The sequence below is a fragment of the Lupinus angustifolius genome, chromosome LG02, assembly GCF_001865875.1.
Source record: "Lupinus angustifolius cultivar Tanjil chromosome LG02, LupAngTanjil_v1.0, whole genome shotgun sequence".
NCBI lineage: Eukaryota > Viridiplantae > Streptophyta > Magnoliopsida > Fabales > Fabaceae > Lupinus > Lupinus angustifolius.
Window position 1 is genome coordinate 6,812,125 of NC_032010.1, and position 10,356 is coordinate 6,822,480.

Here is a 10,356-nt window from a genome sequence, read left to right on the forward strand (position 1 = left end):
CAAATCCACCTTCTCAAGACTACAGAACATTAGTGATGCCACAATGCTATATCATAAATTATGTATGTTGACAAAGCGTTGATTTTCAAATACTTCTTAATAGTTTTACCTATGGTTTTTCTTGGGTCCCCTCTCCCTATATGAATTAGATTAATATTCATTTGATTTAATTTTCTTAGGGAGTCTTCTATTGATCTCTTCCACACACGCACAGAGTCGACTCTAGAATTCTTTAAGCCCTTTGCGAAAAAATGAAGGCCTTTATTTATCATAAGAAATAAGAAAATTTTAAATCAAAATTTAAATGACAATTAGAGTTCGAAACAAATTGTGATGATGGTAACTTGAGTCTAATATATTTTTATTTTTTGGGTTACCTTCTTAATAAATCTTGAGTGCTCTCATATTCTATCCATCCAAGGTTAGCCCTGATTTTAAGTATACATGAACTTTGGTAATATTATGATTATATAATACCATGTAATAATTACTACAATCAATAAAATATTGAACTTAAATTCATCCATGAAGTGCAATAATTATTAAAAACAAAAGTGAACTTGTTCTCCTCGAGTAGTGAATTTTTAATTATAAAAATAAAAATTGTGAAAATGGAAATTATTTATGTCGGTAAAACAATTTGAGCCCCCACTATCGGTGAGGCCCGTGCAACACACTTGTATATAGGTTATTCTATAATAATAGTTATTTCTACTTTATCTCTATTATATTCATTCCTAATGCTATATTGTCTAATGTGTTCAGGGGCGGATGATTTAAGGGGCAGGTGGGGGCAGCTGCCCCCCTGAGTTTTTTAAAATGTTTTTTTTACCTTCTTATCTTATGAAATATGTTTGTTGTTCTACAAAGTATGTTACTTTAAGTGTCACTTGTTGTGGTTGACCAGAAAAATAATTAATTATTAAATTTTTAAATTATAAAAGATGATACATAGAGTGACACCCTTTTTGGAATAAGAAATATATTCTCTTTACCTATACTTAAATGTCTTTATACAAAAACTCTTTGAAATTTAAATATTTCTCTAATTTGTAGCTTGATAAATAAATATTGTGTGACTTGTATGGTTATTCTAAAAATTATACGTGATGAATCAAGCTCTTAACATACAGATGATGATATTGCTTATAGTAATATGCTTGATTTGAGTGCGTAATGATTTACACTTGATAAAAAGATTATGTATGTATTCGTAATATATATTCTAAGGATGCTTATATGTCATTTAATGTTGATAGTATATGTATTTTTTTGTCCAAAATTTTTATGTTATGAATTTTAATGAGCAACAAAAGATTAGTTTAAAATGTCAATTTGAACATTTTTTCTTGGAGTCATTAGTCGTCATTCATGTTTGAAAATTTCTAAATCATTGTTAGTCATATAGTGTTTTATTAAGTTATCTGTTTTATCTTAACTATTGAGATTCAACTACTATATAAATATATTTTTCAACAATGAAGACCTATAAACAAAATTACATAGTAAGATAACAAATGAATTTCTTGAATACAACATACGATTTATTTCTAAATCATTGTTAGTCATATAGTGTTTTATTAAGTTATTTGTTTTATCTTAACTATTGAGATTCAGCTACTATATAAATATATTTTTCAACAATGAAGACCTATAAACAAAATTACATAGTAAGATAACAAATGAATTTTTTGAATACAACATACGATTTATATGAAAATGAAATATTTGAATTTTTTACTCTAGTTCAGTTATGTGTTTTTTTTTAATTTTTCATTACTAAATTAGTTTTAATTGCAAATAGCAACTAAATATTATTGCCCCTCCTAAAATTTAGATCAAGATCTGCCACTGAATGTGTTCATTGTTAATCACATTATTCTCATATCTACTACTTTAAGTTTATTATTTTGTTGACATTTTATCATCCAATATTTAATTACCACAACATTTTAACCTTATAGTTGTGTGGTAAAAAATTTCTTTAACCTTGAGCGACACCTTCCGACCACTTATTACACGAGAGACTCCTCTGTACATCTATCTGACATTCCTATGGTTAAAATCCCTCTCTATTTCCTCATCGTTATGTGAAATTGTTCAAATACATAAACCTTGAAGTTTGTCTTACGATCTCCAAATTTCACCACAATGGTAAGATTTGTAGGTCTTTTATATATAGGAGATGTATCTAGTGAGAATATGGATGACAAAAAAACTTATCCGTGTATCTGTAGAAATACTCGCAACGAGTATCCGTAATAATAACGTACGGGTGAGAACGAGTTTTATGATACTTGCCATGTGGGTACCTGCAAATTTATAAATTTAGCTTTTAATTAATTTTTTATATATTAGTTTATTATTATTTTAAGATTATATATCATATATTTTATTATTATTTCATAATAAATTACTTATATTTGACTTTGATCATAAATTTATCATTTAAAATTATATTATTCATGTGATAATTATTTTTACATATTGATTAGTACAAAATATATAAATATATAATTAAAATTAAAAACTTGTTGGGTATCAGCAATACCCGCTACCAGTAAGAGTACCCGCAAATTTATGAGTTTGGGAAGAGGAAAGCACTACCCATGCTTACCCGTATCTGTTGTCACCTCTATATGAGAATGACAATTTTATATGAGAGTGAGAAAGACTTGTAGAAGTGATTTGTACTATAAATGATATTTTCTCACCTTTTTTGGTAATGAACTAATCCATTTCGGGGGTTCGTGACTGCCCCTCTTCTCAACAAGTGCCGCTCTCAGGAATCAAACATTCGATCTTGAGATTCAGTTGAGCCTTACATCATTAGACCAATGTTTTGTTACTGAAAACTTAGAATGAAAGAGTTCACTAAAAAGTTTATTTAAAATACCACGTGTTTCACTGCTTCCACATCCATAAATCTAATATTCCCAAGATGTCCCTCCTTTATCCTTCAACGCAGAACCTCTTTTGCAAAAACTCTGCCTTATATACTTCTATATTTATCAGTCGTATGCCTTTATGGATATACTGTGAAACATTATCTTATATGAATTGATTACAAAACAGAGCTTTCATTTGATGACAAAAAACGGAAGGACATTGGATTTGAATAATAAATATAAAATTCTAATATAAAATTTTCTATGTTATGGCCATTACAATGTTTGTGAACTCCATTAACGAAGTACATAGTGAGAAGTCCTTGAATATTATTGTTTTGAAATTCTATTCATTTTCCTATCTTATGTGGCCAGAACTGGTGTTCTTTCACATGCAGTCAACCATTAATGGTGTTTCAGTTATAAGACAATCCAATTTTCAGGTATTACCATCGCTCATATTGATTTGTAGTGATAGGATTTGTGCTTACTCTCCTCGTTTGCTCAAACCGGATGAAAGGAATGGATATTTGGGGTGTTAGATTGAACTCGAAGGAGAAGCTATATTCTAAAATAAACTTTTTAATCTAGGCCTTTTATTCTAATCTAATGGTTGCTACAAGTCTGTCTCACTCTTCTATAAAATTGTTATTCTCACTAGATACATCGCCTATATATATAAATATATATATATATATATATATAAATCATGAAACTAATATGGGGTCTTACATTACAGTATTGAACCTTCTAGTAAGGAGAGAATCCAATCCTGTATTTCTATGGTTCCGTAATATCCTGCTTGCACCAAACCAAGACCATATGTTTAAGTAATCTGGACCTCGTCCACATGGACTAATATATATTGGTGTCAACTGTTGTAGGATGTTTTTTGGCCATTGGCACATGCATGATCATTTGATCGAATTTCAAGTAAGGGCATGATAGATGTGTTTGTCGTTTCTTTTTGGTGGGGATCTTTTGTCGGAAAATTATTGCATAATTATTGATTTGATGGAGTATCTTTTCAGTTTAATCAAAGAGAAGTCATTCCCATCAAGACTAAGGGTTCACTACAATGTTTTTTCTCGCTAAAGAATTGGCCTAACATTTTCTTGTTGGGTTTAGACTCTCTTCCTATATGGAGAAAGATTCAATTGGTTAAAGCTCACTTAATTTAATGGATATGGGTCAGACTAGACAAGTGTGTGAAATCACTTTAGGCAAACAATAGAAAAGTGTGACAGAAGTTGAAAGAACTCAACCCGCAAAAACTCAAAGCAGCTATGGGAAATTTGTGACAGTATCTTCATTCATCATTGGATCAGGCTGAAATTTGCAAAGCATGTTCGCAGCTTCTAGTATTTTATTCTGAACGGTTGGATCGGTGACAAGTCATCCAAGGTGGTAGAAAACAAGTTATTACAGTGACTATTTTTTATGGTTTTTCTGCAACTCTTTCGTTCTCATTTTCAAGCTTGTTGCTTCGTTATATGCCATATTGTTGAGTATGTTTTGTGCTGTATTTTTACACTCTTGTATTCATATTTTCATCATAATGGAGTTTGATTGACTGGTTTGTGCCCATGGTTTTTTACTTCTCACATCGGGAATGTTTTTCACGTTAAAAATTTTGGTGTACCTTGTGTTTTCTTATTTATTGTCATTATTTGTTATTGTTCATTATAGATTCTAGCAAGTTGAGAAAATTATTATCCGCTGCATATACTCTGTTAGAGTTTTTTGTTAGAAATTCATAATTTCTAATTAAGGTGAACATCATATATTTAATACAATTATATCGGCTATTTATTTCGGGTTACAAAACAAGTGATCTAATTAATGACAACCTAAAGAACTTCTGAAACTGATAACAAATATGAGCTTAATGAGTGGATACCCAAACTTTTGACCTATAGGGGATAATGAGAACCCTATAAGTAAACACATAAGGAACGGTTATGGTCCCCAATACACCAAATCACAAATAGTTTTCACTTCTCCATATTAGAGAGAAAACGAAGGTCCCAAAAGGAATCCAGGATTTGGTTGAGGAAGGTTATCATACCAAAACTCTCTCAAAAGGCATATCAGAGGAGAAGATCAGAGAACATGGATTCAGGGATACATGTATGACTTTGTATCCTTGTTTTATATTATGTGTGAGAATCATGAGATTCAAGATCTTAGAATTTATATTTCACCAATCATCAGGAAATATTTAACAAGTGGTATCAAAGCTTTAGGTTCTGAATTTTATGGTTCTCCACTAAAGATGTTTTCCCCCAAAAAAAATTATGAAGCCTCATTTTTTAAATTTGGCGATTTTTATGTTTCTGCTATTGGTTATGAAAATTGAGTAATTAGGAATAATGAGGATAATTTTTATTTGCTTCTGCTTATTTGAATTATGAGTAATTTGTATTATGAATCCTTGCAACATGTGTTGAAGTATATATTCAGATCTATGCATGAATATTGCATTAACTTTTATGAATCTGCTATGCAATATGTATATTATATGTGCACTAATGCCTTATTGTTGGACATTGACTTTTGCCACTTTACAATTTTACACTTTATTAAAGTATATGTATAAGGTATATATGTGTTAAGATGTGTTTTTATTTTATACATATACAATCTGGAATTCATGACCTTGTATATATTGTGAATTAAAATATACATATTACATATGTAATTGTTTCCAGCTTGAGGTTGTTGTGATTTATGATGTTTATGGTTAATGCTTAAAATGATATATATATATATATATATATATATATTAGATTATGTTTTATTTTTAAAGACTTGTCTTTACATTAATGTTAAGAAAATTAGAAAACTATACGTGACAGCCACATTTGTACATCTCTTAGTTAGAAAATGATATATACCCATATTTTTTTCCTTTTGTCTGGTAATTATTTTTAAATTAATTGATGCAATATGTTGTCAAAGTAACATCTATTGTGGAAATTGAGTAAAATTACACACATGAGTATGTGATTATTTATGTGAATTGTGTATGGCCCAAAGAAAAACACAATTTGGCCAAATAATAGCATACTTGTGATGATAAATATGTAACAATTATAAAGTTTTTTCATGTGAATAATAGTCGGTCCAAAGAAAGAATATTGTTTGATAGAACTAATATTAATATTTGATCGTTACATTGAGAGTATCACTTACAAATTAATTTCTCTGTGCAAAGACTAGAAATTGATGTCGTGTTAGGTATCTTGTGATGAGTCTATTATGTGAACATGTCTTGTTTTATATATATTACATGACTTGTTTGTTTAAATGATTACATCACTTATGATTTGTTGCATTGGTTGGTGGTTGATTGCATTATTAAATGATTGCTATTGTTGAAGCATTGTTTCTGTTTGGACCACTTGCTCTGCCATGTTTAATCATGTATAAAATGGTAATATTTTTTTATGGAAAATTCAAAAGACCATTATTGGAATTTGAAATGCAATCCTTGTGATGAGAATGATGCAATACTACCAATAGGCTATAATGGATATATGTATTTATATGTGGATATAAATAATATATGTTTTGGATTAAGGTTATGTTGAATCAAATTCAACTAAATGGTTTTTTCTTTTGGAAAATAAAATTGTTTGACATTTTAAGTGAACCTATTAAATATAAAGTCGCCAAATTGACATCTTTTATGTGAATTGTTCATAATAAATGTTAAATGTTAGTGCCTATATGTATCCATGCGAATATTAATCGGCCCAAAGGAATATTATTATTTGGTCGGACTATATACACACATGTGATTATTATAAAGTTGCATATGTGAAGGATAAATCAGTCCAAAGAAGGGTTTATTATTTGGCATGCATTATGATTAATGTTTGACCATTACAAACAAGAGTATCATTAGTGGTTAATATGAAATATCAAGTTAATTGTATGTTTGTGTTTTATGCGAATAGTGATCGGCCCAAAAGAAGATTACTATTTGGCCCAAATTACAAACATACTTGTAGCAATAAATATGTGATAATCATATGGTTTTCCATGTGAATAGTAAGTTGATCCAAAGAAAGGCTTATTGTTTGACAGGACTGATTCTCAATGTTTGATTACTATATTGAGTGTATCACTTTCAAGTTAATATTTTTGTCCAATGACTGAATATTAATGTTGTGCTAGGTAACTCGTGATGTACCCTATTATCATTTGAATTTAAGTATTAAAGTTGAATGTGAGTATAATTGCAAGAATGATTGCAATTTATTTTGTTCTTTTACTAGTGTTGCAAATATTTCTCCTCAAATTAAGAACATTCCATTGCCGAATGGGACAAACTTTAAGGTCTGGAAGGAAGTCGTAGAAATTATTCTCAGTTGTGTGGATTTGGATCTGGCACTTCGTGTGATGAAACTCATTTATACTGCGGAAAACCTCGATTAGGCAAAAATTGAGAAATGGGAACGCTCTAACTGAATGTGGCTATTGATCATGAAACGCTCTATTCCAGATGTGTTTCGGGGCTCTATATCTGAGGGTCAAAGTGCAAGGAAGTTCCTTGAAGAAATAGAACAATTTTTTTGCCGAAAATGAAAAGGCGGAGACGAGTAGCCTTTTGTCTAAACTCATCTCCATGAAGTATAAAGGCAAATGGAATATAAGGGAGTACATTATTACTTGCTCGTGCACTTGGTTTTGATCTCGCTTCTTGCATACTTTGGGAAATTCAAAGTGAGTTATAACACTCAGAAGGACTATGTGCAAGAGAAAGAAAGGTTGTAGAGAGATAAGACTGAAAGTGCTCATTTGACTATGACCTCTCAAAATAAGAAAAGAAAGAACAATAAGGATGTTGTGAAAGGGTTATTTGTGTTTTTCCTCAGAGAATGTGGAATTGTTCTACAATACACTATGTTAGGAAAACCTAGCATGAAGGGTGTTGTTGAGCGATAAAACTGAATTCTTAAGGATACGGTGAGAAACATGATTAGTCATTCTTTCTTACCAGAGTCTCTTTGGGGGAGCTTTGAAGACCACAATTTACATCCTTAATAAGGTGCCAAGTAAAACAGTTAACAAAACCCTATATAAGCTTTAGAGTAATAAAAGACCAAGCGTAAAACAGTTGCACGTTTGGGGTTTTCCAGTTGAGGTGCGACCTTATAGGTCGCTTGAAAGGAAACTAGACTCAAGAACAGTTAGCTACTACTTTGTTGGCTATATTGACCGCTCTCAGGGCTATAAATTTTATGATCCCACTTCATCAAGACATTTTTTGAGACGAGAAATGCAAGATTTCTTGAGGAAGTTGATTTTGGGAAGGAAGAAACATAAAGAATGTTGTCTTTAAGGAAAAACCTGTCACTAATGGTGAACAAGTTCTTGTGCCTATTACCATCCAAGGAATAAATTAGGTAATAGAAGATAATGTTCAGAATATTGTCCCTGACAATATTTCAGAACAAGACAACAATGAGGTTCTCCATCAACTACCTAAGAACAAATTCAACAACCTCAAGAAGTAGAAGTGTCATTAAGGAGATCTACTTGCTCGTGCACTTGGTTTTGATCTCGCTTCTTGCATACTTTGGGAAATTCAAAGTGAGTTATAACACTCAGAAGGACGTGATTATATTATATTTCTTAAGAACAAGAGCATGACATGGGGTTAACAAAAGATGATCCATTGGCCTTCAATCAAGCCATGAAAAGCTCTAACTCTCAAAAGTGGATCGATGCCATGAAGGATTAGATGAAGTCTATGCATGATAATGACGTTTGGGATCTTGTCGAATTACCTGAAGGTGCGAAACCTATTGGTTGCAAATGGATATTTAAAACCAAGAGAGATTCGAATGGTAATATTGAGAGATATAAAGCTCGTCTAGTTTCTAAAGGCTTCACTCAGAAAGAAGACATTGATTATAAAGCAACCTTCTCTTCAGTATCTTCGAAGGATTCTTTTAGAATAATATTAGCACTAGTTGCTCATTTTGATTTAGAGATACATTAGATGGTTGTTAAGACTGCGTTTCTAAATGGTGACATTAAAGAAATGATCTATATGGCGCACCCAGAAAACTTTGCATCAATTGGCTCAAAGTCTATGGTATGCAAATTAAAAAAATCCATCTATGGCCTTAAACAAACTTCCCGTCAATGGAATCACAAATTTCATCAAGATATTATCTCGTATGATTTTGAGGCAAATAAAATTGAAGGTTGTGTGTACCATAGGTTCAGTGGGAGTAAATGTATATTCCTGGTATTATATGTCAATAATATACTGCTTGCTAGCAGTTATATGAGACTAATGCATAAGACCAAGAGATTTCTAACGAAGAATTTCGAAATGAAAGATCTTGAGAAAACTTCTTTTGTATTAGGTATTCAGATATTGAGAGATCGCTCTCAAGGTATCCTAAGGTTGTCACAAGAAGGCTATAAAGATAAAGTCCTAGATAGATTTGGAATGAAAGACAATAAACCAAGGGATACCCCTATAGCTAAGGGAGATAAGTTTAGTCTCGAACAGTGCCCCAAAAATGACCTTGAAAGATACGAGATTCAAAAGATTCCTTACGCATCTATAGTAGGAAGTCTAATCTATGCTCAACTAAAATGTATAATCCTGACATAGCGTTTATCGTGGGAGTTTTGAAAAGGTATTTGAGCAATTATATAATGCATCACTGGAAGGCAATCAAACATGTTATGCGTTACTTAAAGAGAACAAAAGATTACATGTTAACTAATCGAATGTCTAAGAATTTAAAGATCATTAGGTACTCTGACTCTGATTTTGGGGTGTCTAGACAATAGACATTCCACCTCTGGATATGTATTTATTTTGGATGAAGGTGCTATCTCTTGGAAGTATGCTAAACAGACGCTCATAACTCCTGCAATCTGTAAGAATGAGATTGCAACTAGGGGTGAATTTGTTGACTTAAAAATTATTGCCATTTTTTCTGCAATATCAAGAGTTAAGATGCAGCGGAAAATATATGCAGAAAATTAATAAGTAAAATCAAAGAGATAAGGGAGAATAGAATACACAAGGATTTTTATACTAGTTCACCTTTTTGTCCACCGAATGCTACATCCAGTACTCTTGCAACACAAGAGATTTTTCCACTAAAGATTATGAGTTGCAATTATAATATCTCACTCCGAGATCTTTATGTACCTTACACACTCCTTAATCGTTATTCACTTTTGGAAAACACCTTTCCAAGTGATTCTAATCCCCTTTCTTATCACACCCGTGAAAGAAAGTATTATGCAATAATAATGAAGAATGTTCAACAATGGCCGAATTGTCTTTACAAGTATGAAAGTGATGTAACTTGCAATCCAAACAACTCTTTAGTATACTTAGTTATAATGCTCTTTATAAGTTTGTAAACTTGAAACACTTTCACTTTAAACAACTTCAGAAAAATCAACTTTGAAAGTTTAAGAACTT